The sequence below is a fragment of the Crinia signifera genome, chromosome 3, assembly GCF_055691185.1.
Source record: "Crinia signifera chromosome 3, ASM5569118v1, whole genome shotgun sequence".
Taxonomy (NCBI): domain Eukaryota; kingdom Metazoa; phylum Chordata; class Amphibia; order Anura; family Myobatrachidae; genus Crinia; species Crinia signifera.
The window spans coordinates 50,786,751-50,798,887 of NC_139219.1; the positions used below are offsets into that span (position 1 = coordinate 50,786,751).

The following is a 12,137-nucleotide window of genomic DNA, read 5'->3' on the forward strand; positions in this document are numbered from 1 at the left end:
CACCAAGGAGCGGGGATAGATGTGCAATATATCTATTTTTGACAACAGCGTTTTACTAGAGTATATGGAAGATTGAGGTGCTTCCGAAACCGGAAGTAGCGGACCGGAAGTTGGACTATCTGAAGGTACTTAAACGGATGTCATCTACAGCACTATCCAGGGACCTGAAGAAGAGACTTTAGTCTCGAAACATGTTGTGCCTGGATTAGTGCTTTTTCATTTGCTTTTATATTGGACACTTACACATCAGAATTCAAGACAGGAAGGTAAGTGGGTGCCTGCTTGTCCATACGTTTTTCAGGTCCGGAATTCTGAAAATTTTGTGTGTAGACTGCACTGCACCACTGCCATCCAGTTTGAGTCTGACTAATAGTGTATCTTTTATGTATTCATCTTGGAGTTTGTAATTTAATAAATCGATTTTTTTATGAGAAAAATATCAGAAAGATACCTTTATGTGCTTGGAAATCTACGTTTCATCGTGAGTAGGGGTACGATATCCCGTTGTTAAAGTATCCCGTTGTTAAAGAAACCCAGATATGTGTGTCTCAGCTTACCAATAGTGAGTTGATGTACGCTCCCGTGATATGCACACAGAATAAATATCAACTTTGAATAGTATACAAACATTTTTCACACATTGGATGCTTTCATGTTTTTTAATTTCATATTATCCACGAGGACTATCTAAAGTAAGAAGAAAGAAACAGGAAGAACCAACGTGAAAAGAGAAAGAAAAAGAAAAGGAGAGTATTCACATTCACCCTTTTTTTTTTTTTTTTATATGTCTGTAAACAGGGCGCCAAGCTGGGAGTAATAACCAATTTTTTTCTGCATTCAATACTGGGGCTATAAAGGAATTATCCCTTTTGCTCCTAGCAGGCGACCTTAGTATTAGCGACGAGGGATTCATCTACACTTCTTTAGGTTCACTGTAAATAAAAATGGTGTGGGGTTCCCCCCACGGCCGTAACCAACATCAGTCTCAAAGAGCCGGAGCTGGTTTTAAAAAATCAGAAAACCAATGAAATAAGGGCTCCGCTGACTTTTTAAAACCAGCCTCAGGCCCCTCAAAATACAGGGGATAAAATTAAAAGGGTCCCCCGTATTTTAAGAACCAGCCACAGGCCCAACCAGCCAGCAGGGTAATGCCACAGCCTGGGGAGACTTTTTATACAAGTCTCCCCGGCCAAAGCATTCATCCCTACCGACCAGTCAGCCTGGGCAGGGGTCCTGGGGGGGGGGGCCTAACAAAGGGGTCCCCCCCTCCAGAACTTACCTGCTCAGGCTGAGGCCTGGTGCTGTCCCTGGTACCCCTGTGCCTTGGGTACTGGACTGATTAAAGTGTAAAAAATAGAATTATAAACTATTGTCTAATACTGTGGAACTATGAGTCCCAACAAGCCTCCCCCACATGCTGGGACTTGAAGATCCACAAGTCCCAGCATGCGGGGCATTAAGGGGCCCGCTGGAACTTGCATACCCTCCAACTGTACCGATTTAGCCGGTACAGTACCGTTTTTAAATGGTCTGTACCGGCTAAATCTAACTGTACCGAATGTACCGATTTCTGAGGTGGCTTCTGGAACTCTGGGAAATGTAGTCTTCACCTGCCAACTGCCCTTTGTGTAGTATGAGGCTTAGACTACATTTCCCAGGTTGCACTGCAGGGGGCCTCAGCCGGACTCCAGTCCTCACCTTGATTAGAGATTTCTCCCTGGAACCCCTGCACCTCCTCTCCGTTCCCAGGGGATTGCAAAGCCAGTGCACCCCAGGCCCACAGTGCACAGGGGCGCCCCCTGATACCGTATTTGAGCTTATGGGCGGGTGGCTGAGGACGAGGAGGCCCCGGGGGGCACAGAAAGCAGGGTGAGTGCTACTATGATACCTGGGGCAGGGTTGCCGACCCTCCCGCATTTAGCGGGAGTATCCCGTTTTTTGCTCCTTCCTCCCGGTCTCCCGGTAATGTGAGGTATCCTCCCGGTTTTTTAGCCCGACTGGCAAAAAAAAAAAAAAGTGACTGCGCATGCGCTAATTACAAAGTGCCGAGGCAGACGCCGCGGCTGTGCGGCCGGGGATCTGTCAGCAGTGGCTATACTGCCTACAGCGGTAGCGCAGCAGGGGGCAGCCATCGGAGCAGGAGCAGCAGAGGGAGCGGCACAAGCAGCAGAAGGCAGCGCCGCAGATGAGATGGTAATATAGCGGCTGGCTGCTTTGTGCCTCCCTCCTGCTTCTCTCCCTCTGCTCCCATTTTTTCTTTAATAGGGTTCCTTCTTTTAAACAGTACTACGGTACCATCTAAAAATGTAATTTAGATAGCTCCGCCCATGACCACGCCCCATTTTTGTGCCGTAAATGGGGCAGGTTCATGGGCAGAGCTATCCAAATTACATTTGAGAGCTCCCACGCCCCCTAATTAGCTGCCCTCTCCCTGGTCTCCCCCGCAAAGGGGAGATGAAAAGTTGGCAAGTATGACCTGGGGCCCCGGGTATATGATCTTCTTAAATGACACCAATACACCTTCGGAAAGGGGATTTGGCCACACCTCCCTTTTCCACTGAACACTCCCATTTGTCCACGCCCCCTTTCCGAATGTGCACCGATTTCGTCCCTCCAGATGTTGGAGGGTATGAACTTGTAGTTCCACAGTAACAGAAATAGTTAAAAAACACACTGACACCCAAGAAAAATAAAGATTTATTACATCCAAAGCCCACACATACTGATACTGATGTTATATCAGTACTGCTATTCATATATTACTAGATTTTTGTTCCAACCAGCCAGATCTGAAGATAAATCTGTATGGGGCTGAGCACCTTAAGGTTGGGACACAGCGCTGCTGCTGCTGCTGTGGTGACAGAACTACATGTCCCGTGATGCTTTGCTCCGGACGTACGTCGTGTCCGCTTCTGTGTTTATGGCCGTGCGTGCTGATGTCACCGGTGAGCGATTCTCTCTACCTCTTGCAGCAGCAGAAATACAGTATCTCCGCCGCTGTTGCTGCCACTGGTGGTGGAAGTGTAACAGCCGGAACCGAGCTCAGTGCGCCCCACCGTCTCCTGCCTGGTCCTGTGGTGGGGAGGACGCCGCCATATTTGTCGCTGGCATTACTATAACCATTACAATTCTTATCCCTGAGAAGGAACACGGAGCAGCTTCCATCGCGATCGTGACAGCACCGGGTCGGGGACTTGTACTGTCAGCCACAGAGAGAAAGGGTCGATACACTCAGCTCCATCGCACTGTAAGTAATGGCGAGTAACCCCTCTTTAGGGGTGGGGGCAGGAGGGGGTGAGGGTCCATCCTTCTGCCTATCATGTTTTGATGCACGCACCCAGTCTCTGACCGGGCCACTTACCCCCACAGGGCCACCCCCACATCTTACCCCATTAGGGACCAGGTATTGTTCTAAGCTGCTTCGTGTGATCTCTGCAAGCTGCTGTGCCTGGGGAGTGACGCCCTGTGGCCCCTGCACATTTGGGGTGGAGGTGGCCCCTGAGTCCTGGTCACCTTGAGATGATCCATCTGTGTCTCGTATTAGGCTGATGGATGTCCATGTGAGGGCCTCTTGTTTGTGGGGCCACCCTTCATTACATCCATGGCTGGGCCAGCAATGGTCTTACAGTGCACATGCACTATATATACACACACATACACACTGGCAGATGAGAAGACTACAGTATGTACTGTTTTGACACCATGCTGTATTATAGGTGACCAGTGGCTATCAGCACAGACAATGCAGTGGGTATGTTTGCACATTTGCAGCTCTGTTTCCTTCTGTGGCACCGCATGGTTATGATCTGGCGTGTGGTATTCTTTCCTGATGTCACTGTGGTCCAAATCCAATATGTATTTGCAGCTCGTTGTCTCAGGAGATCTCTCATACAAAGGTTACGCTCTGAATCATTTGTGTGCTGTATCTGCACGTCCAGTGACTTGTCTGGGCTGGGGGAGCCTGTTGGTTATTCTGAGTATCATCATTTTTCCGAAATGCTCAATTCATTAAAGCTTACTCATATTGTGGGTACAGAATAAAGAGGAGGCCTGTCACACATTGCTGCTTCCTGGCAGATAAAGGGTTTGTTTCTGCTTTGTCGATTAATTCCATGTCCCACTATGCCCCCTCCGGAGGGGCTTGCATCTGTCTTCCTTGGCAGCACCACAAGTCTTTGTCATGAAGGCTGTTGCCTTGGGATCCTGCCTTTCGAGATTTTATGGACGTAGCCCTCCCCTATCATTTCATTTTACTACGGTCTTCCTTTTCCAGTGTGTTGGAGGCTTCCTTCCCATTGTTAATACCCAGCTTATAGGTTTCCTGATATTTAATTACATACCCAGCAAATATTTGGGAACCTGTGTTGTCACTAAATTTAATTTTAAAGACTGATGTTCTTTTGTAGGTCACACTTATTCCTGTGGTGATTAGGAAATACAAAAGTAGAGTAGTGTTGCTCAAAATTGTTATTGTTGTGTTTTAATTTTAAGGTCAACAAAGATCCTTCTATTTAAAGCATGTTACACACTGGATGTTATATCCGTAATTATATGGATGATATTGATATCAGTAATGATTATTTATTAACAGTTTCCCAGTGGAGCTTACAATCTATATTCCCTACCACATGTACATGCACACACAGACATTCTAGGGTTAATTTGTGGGGAGCCAATTAGCCTACCAGTATATTCTTGGATTGTGGGTGGAAACCCGGAGGAACCCCACGCATGTACGGGGAGAATATACAAACTCCGCACAGTTAGAGCCACGGTGGGAATTGAAACCATGACCTCAGCGCTGTGAGGCAGTAATGCTAACCATTACACCATCCATACAGTTCAAATTGCTCAGTGTATACCCACTATATGGTTAACAGGTGCCGGATGACTTACGGGCAGTTGATATTCCGACAGACATCAGAATTCTGACTTGTCAGGAGTCTGACAGAATCCCGACTTGCACGGGCTGCTTTCCATCATGGGTGTCCATGACCCCCATAGAAAGAGAATAGAATAGGTGGTGAGCCCGCAAGGGGCTTGAATGCGCTTGCCCCCCTCTTGGTCTCCTGACAGTCAGGATTCTGATGCTGGAGAAACGACCATTGGAATCCCAATTGTTGGTAAGTTATACCATACCCATGGTTAACTATGCACGCTCCTGCATGTCATTAATGCCCCCCTCCCCCGGGTGCCGGATGACGCTCCGACAGGGGGGATCCTGACAGTCAGTATCCCGACGTTGGGGTCCGACAGAGGGGATCCTGAGTCACAGGGTCTATTCTCCCTTGTGGGGGTCCACAACCCCCATAGAGGGAGAATAGAACCTGTAGCGAGCCACCGGGGCCACAGTGCGATGCAAGCAGTGAGCCCGCAAGGAGCTTCTTTGCACTCGCCCCCTGTCGGAGCACCGGCAGTGGGGATCCCGACCTCGGGATACTGACTGTCAAGATCCCCACTGTTGGAGGCGCATACCACACACCCTGCCCCTGGGTGATGTCACTGACCAATGTCACAAATGATATTGAACAGCGTGTATGCATGAAATCATTCTCCTGCGGCACCGCTAATATAGTTAACCATATCGGCGGTGCCGTGGATCGATAAAAATGTGTATCCAGCGCAATGTTTCAATCTTATCCTTGTACTACAGATCCATACTCCTAGATCCATCCCTTTTTGGCATTAAAGTGTCTAAATCTGGTTTTCATGTTTTTAAAGGGGCCTACACATGTAGCACTTTGCTGAGCATTCTGTGCGATGCTGGATAGCTCAGCAAGATCGCTCAGCACACAGCAACTTAATATTATGTGACTTTTACCTGTAAAATTTTGTACATGGAACACCAAAAATATAATGAGCCTATATAGAGAAGGGAATTTTTTTTTTTTTTGTAATGTACAATTAATATGCTGTTTGGGGTATAAGCTTCTCTCTCTTTTTTTTATATTAAAATGATTGCTTTGTTTTTCATATAGTTTACAAATACATATAGTTGGCTCTAGTACGTTTCCTCTAAATTTTAAAATATAATCAGTTTACGTACAATATTGGAGGTCCACTGACAGCCTCAGTACTTCAATATCTCATTCCTTTTTATTGCAGTTATATACATACAGTAATATGATCCAAGCTGCTATACCACAAATCTGTCTGTATAGGATTGCTCTAACTATGTTTTGGGCACTATTAAGGAGTATGTGATTTGTAATGCAGAAATCTAAAAGTTTAACAATCTACTGTTTTGCCTCACAGGACAAAACGAGAAACCCCACAAAGAAGATAAGAAAAAGTAATTAGCTCTATCTTCAGTTACAAATCATTGCACATGGTGTTAATTGTTCATCAAAGACTACTAAACAAACATTGACCCTGAATTATCCCAAAAATAATTCTGGTAAATGGTTGTGTACATTTGCACTTACTGACAAATGTTCACTTGCCTTTGTGACAAATTCTATATTGCCTTCAGCATTTTAAGAGCACCTCTTGTACTTACTTACCTTACTCTTACATGAGGAGTTGAAATATATATGAACAGAAAGAGGATACTTATCATATGATCTGTGATTTCAGGACAGCGGAGAACGTACAAAAAATACAGACAGCGCACTTGTGTTTAATAATTAATCACAACATCTTTTTCACAACTCCTTATTTCTATTCCTGGGAGCAGCCTCCTATACATCAAAAATGCTCAATATCGGTTTCAAACAATTGATTATTATGGGTATGGATTTTTAAGGGGCCTACACACGGGGAGATGAGCAATGCTCATATCGCCTGGCGCATAGCGATGTGACACTGAGCAATCTGTCCGGGCAATCAAGTGAGATTGCTTAGAAAATGCCCAGGGATTGTAATGTTTGTAGGCCTCATTGGTATTGAAGATAACAATATATCGGTGTGGACAAGTCTATCTTGCATCTATAGCATTTTAAGAGCACCATACTCCATAAAATATAATGGGTCCCTGTAAGTGCACTTTTTAAGTCTGTTATGCTCTATGTTTCAGAAAAGCTTTAGAACTGATAATGAACGCACTGCTGCTCAAAGTGTGGTCAAAGTTCAAGATTTTATCTGCACTTTAAGCTACAATTGTCTCCCATCAGATATGCCCCCCCTCCCTCCCTCCCCTAATTACGCCTATTATTTATTGTGCAACATAGACCACTGTCTCACTGAAGCATCCATGTTGTACTGCTGCGATTTGGATAAATCGGTCACACACTGCCTTTTTTTTTTTTTTTTTTTACATTTTATTGAGTGCCATATGTGGCACTCAAGATGCGCAGAAGTCTTGAGGTAGATTCACTGCCTGTGTTACCAACTTTAGCCTGACCTTATACTTATGGGTGGTTTTATAATCCTTGTGTTCACCAGAAGGACCAAATATAGAATGAGCAGCAGTTTGGGTTCACAGAACTTTGTAAGAATAGTTTTTAGTTTTTTTTTTGTCTGTGTGGATTAAACATTTCTTTATCATAGCGATCCATTGAGCTGACTTCCACACCATAAAAGTGGTTGTAAACCTGTTTGTGAGCACACGTCTTTAGAGTTCACTATTGACTTTCTTTTTTCATCTTGTAAAAAGTTGCAAGATAATCGCCTTCTTTTGGGCACATCAGTGTGCCTGTATATTCATATTGGCATATATTTGGTCTTCACTTTTGCAGACAGATATGCTGAGATCCATATTCAATTGTCATAGTAGTGTGCCTGATTTCCTGCCAAAAACCATAGGTGATCATGAGGCAAAAAAATTGATCCTTTTTTTTATTTTTTTTTACTCATTAAGGTTAGGTTTACGCGCAGGTAGTGGCTAAACCCCACAAAACTGATGGGCGGGCCTCAAAGTTAGTACCTGGTGCTGCATGCGCATCCAAACGGAGCAACAATTGAATTGTAATATTCGGTGCCATCTAGTGGAAGCTCGGAGGCAAAACAATTGCATTTTCCCCACTAGAATCCTGGATTATTGGCAAAATAAATGAATTTGGAATGATGAAAAATACTAATGTCTTAAGTGTGTGTGTGTGTGTGTGTGTGTGTGTGTGTGCGGGGGGGGGGGGGTACCACATCATTTTTTTTTTTTTATTGATGTTGGAACTTGCACAGGCTGACTTTGAGAAATGGCCTCGGTGAAGTGTGAGAAAACACTCGACAGCGAAGGGGTTAACGTACTGAGGCACAAAGCCATTTTGTCTTCAGCTGTTTTTAATTTGTCCATATGAACTTCATGGTGCTCAGTCATGCTTATATTTTGCTTTTTTGTCTCCTATTTTGCAAGAAAGTCTATCAGGCTGTATACTACACAAGTTTGTATTTTGTAGAGCCAAGTCAATCAGTACAAAATCAACTTTTATAATATTTGTAAAAACTACCCTAGAAGAATTTTGACCAAGCGCTTTCCTTTGTACCATGCAATCAGTGCCGGCATGAAATCCACAAGACCCATGAAGGTGTTCTGTGGTATCTGGCATCAAGAAGTTTGCAGCAGATCCTTTAAGTCCTTCAAGGTAAGGCCCCCGTGGCTCAATGCAGTATATCCCAGTACATCTCAACTGAGTTCTATGGAATTTAGAGGCCAAGTCACCTTAACACTGTTAGGTTCTCTAAACCATTCCTGATTTTATTATTTTCTTTTTTTCCAGTGTGACAAGGTGCATTGTCATTCTGAGAACGTTGTCATAAAGGAGTGTATTTGATCTGTAGTGTGTAGTCAGTTGGATCTTGTCAATGTAACGGTATCCGGACTATTTGTAGACAACAAGTAGATAGACTGCCATTAGGTCGACAGTCAAAAGGTCGACATGGTTTTTTGAGCCGACATGTGCCGACAGGCGGTATTTCATACCCCCTACTATCCACTAGGGCGTGGTGATAGAATAAAATAGTGTGCCGAGCGCAGCGAGGCACCGTGCCCGAAGCATCGCGAGCAAAGCGAGCGATGCGAGGGGCTGCGGTTCACTTCAAACTGTGTCCATGTCGACATTTCGGCCAAAAAACAGTGAAAAAAAACCATGTCGACCTAGACACTGTCGACCTAGACACTGTCGACCTAATGGTATGTCGACCTAAAAGCATGTCGACCTATTGAGTTGTCGAACTAATGGTGTCGACCTACTTGTTGTCTACAAATGGTCCCACATCCCAATGTAACATCCACATAAATGCCAGGAACCAAGGTTTCCTAATAGAACATTGTCCAAAGCATCACACTGCCTCCACTAGCTTTCCTTCCTCCCATAGGGGGTTACTCGAGTTCACTCGGAAAGGCACAATCACTCTCCTATGGACAAAACCATGTGCACTGCAGGTGGGGCTGATGTAACATGTGCAGAGAGAGTTAGATTTGGATGTTTTATTGTTTCTGTGCAGGGTAAATACTAGCTGCATTATTTTTACACTGCAATATAGATATCAGTTTGAAGTACAAACCACACCTAAATCTAACTCTCTCTGCGCATGTTACATCTACCCCACCTGCAGTGCATATGGTGCTGCCATAAGAGAGTGATTGTGCCCTTGCGAGTGAACTAGAATAACCCCCACAGTGCAGTAGTTCCCGAACTCTATGCTGTGGCATCCTGGGTTTCACTATGTACACTAATTTGGCCTGACATGAAAGAGTGCGATTCATTCAACCTTCCATTTCAACGTGAAAAATAGATGCCACAAAAAGTGATTTGGGCCGCTGTGTGCAGACTATTCAGTTGATTCATGGGTGCCCTAAAATGCACTTCTTTGGGTGTCCATTGTTTTATCACGCCCTGCAGTGCCAGGTTCAGCTGCGTAAAATGGATTCCGGCGTCGGTATTTCAACCGCCGGGATTTTGACCGCATCTCTGGTCAACAACCCTTATACATGTATTACTATGGTTCTTTCAGATTTATATAACAAACAGATACAACTCACTAAAGATTTACAGCAGCCTCAAAGACCAGGTAACAAGATGATTTTACATCACCACTGCTCAAAGCGTACACTCTGTAATGAAGTCAAACACCATTCCATGTGCTAAAGATTCCAATAAATTGTATGTAAATTCTGAAACAATTGTATCTTTTCTGTCTATATTGGTGATAAAAATTATACAACTAAACCAAGAACAGCGTGAGAAACATTTTTTTTTTGTTGTTCTTTTATACAGTAAGTGCTTGTTTTAAGCTAGCTCTAGATTTAATAGTTTATTATTATTAATAGTTGCAGACCTGTATGTGAACAAGATACTGATATAATGTACTATTTCTTTATGCTAAGACCTGAATTATTTCATTGTATATTTGTGCAAAAATGAAAACCTTATTCTCACACACACAAATGTTTTTGCAGCCACTAGAGGGCACCTAACAAAGCTATTCAAATGTAGCTCTGTTCGGGTGCTGCTGGTGGTGAGCTGAAGACAGCAAAAAGTCACCCATCACAGCGTTCAAACTGGATTTTTCCACGCCCATTAGTTTGATCAGATTTTGCCAATATGAGTGGCTAAACCTGACCTTAATCTGTGCTGATATTTTCCGACCGGAAAAATATGGCACTCACCTATTCAATGCCACCGTTAAGGACAGCAATGAAGGGTGCCTGATCCGATTTAAAAAGTCAGATCTGTTTTGTCGGAAATCCTCAGACTTTCTGACACTCGACAGCCTGATCATTGAACTCCAGCTGTCGAGTTACAGTTGAGAGAAACTAAAACGGCCCAGGAATCCTGGATTGAATACCCCCTAAATGTACGCTTCTTTCGGGATGCTGGTGTCCTGATTACGTACATAGGGGCAAAATTTCTGTTTTGATTTGTCAAGCACCCCTACATTCTTCTTATGTAGATATAAATTTTGAGTTTAACCTCTGTTCTAGCTTTTTTGTTTGGGATGCAGTCAGAGTGTAAAAGCTCACTATAGGGCCGAAGTCAGACGCAAATGCCTTTATAGCCGCAATTATGGGGCTGATTCAGATTAAATCGAATTCGCAGCCCACGCGATTATCGAATAAATGTGCACAGTCTGTCTGCGCATGAAGCCAGCTGCCCGTTCGCAAGGTGATTGGCAGGCGGCGGCAATTTGTGGGTGGAACGCCATCATTTCCTGGCAGTGCCCTGGAAACCTCAGGTGGCACCCTGAGGTTGGGTGGACCACTGACATCCTCAGTGGATGCCGGACGGGATCCCGACTGTAAAAACGCTGACAGACTGGTACCCGACGGCCACCCGCTATTTTCCCTTGTGGGGGTCCACGACCCCCATAGAGGGAGAATAGAATCGGTGGCGAGCATAGCGAGCCACTGTGCCCACAAGGGGCTTTGTTGCGCTCGCCATGCTGTCTGAGTCCGGGGAGTCGGGATCCCGACATCGGTCTAATGACTGTCGGGATCCTGACTGTCGGGACCCTTTACCACACCCTCCGCAGCAGCCTCCTTCTCTCCACTGCCATTGAGGCACCATGTGAGGTGAGGCTCCCCTCAGCGACATGGCAAGAAGCCGGGTCGCTGACGTCACATGGGGGCAGGGTATAGCTGCGGCGCATCACCGGGGGGGCAGGGGAGGAGGCATCGCTTGGAGCTGACGCTGCCTCCTCCATATAGTGTAAACAGGACACGGGTTAGAAACCTTGGTCCGACCCGAGTAAAACTCTTCTAACCCGGGTCGACCCGGCAACTACTCTGGTCGGACCCGGCTTATTTGTCCGGTATGAAAGGGGTATTGAATCTCGCAGTGAACTCCTTTCTTTTCTTTTCTAAAGTTTGCTTATCAGGCTTTTGGACTTTTACTATATTTTTACTCTTATCGTTACCTGGTAGTTTTCATAGGTCTGGTTATGACCCTGGAGTTCGAGTTCTTTATTTAATACAAGGTATATTGCAGGCATGAATGTTACTATGACGCAATAACATTTACACATTGGCAATAATGCTCCGAAATCTAACACCTGACATCTTTTATTGGAGTTCAGCTGAACATATTGACCTGTCATGTACTTAAAAAGACAGATGACTTCATCTAGTACAACTTTTTACAGCCAGAAATTTAGGTCGTAATGTTACTTGTCCAATGACGCCATTTGAAACTTGGCTGTCCGTGAATACGTGGGCGTAGCAAGTCCCTTGCAATTTAGAAGCCTTTTAACACTGGAACAAG

The 12,137-nt window shown here is 44.8% G+C and overlaps 1 protein-coding gene across 3 annotated transcripts in view; it reads left to right on the plus strand.

The window, feature by feature from the left end:
• Positions 1–12,137, plus strand: part of PELI1 (pellino E3 ubiquitin protein ligase 1) — a 69,804-nt gene that overhangs the window by 19,702 nt on the left and 37,965 nt on the right. Inside the window, exon 1 of one of the 3 annotated variants that reach the window (XM_083175779.1) lies at positions 2,466–3,247. The exons of 1 other annotated variant lie outside the window; for it this stretch is intronic. The gene's annotated coding sequence lies outside the window, so the exon portion shown is untranslated. Of the gene's footprint in view, positions 1–2,465; positions 3,248–6,139; positions 6,293–12,137 lie in introns of those variants that run through there. One more of the 3 variants, XM_083175782.1, reaches the window with a different exon arrangement.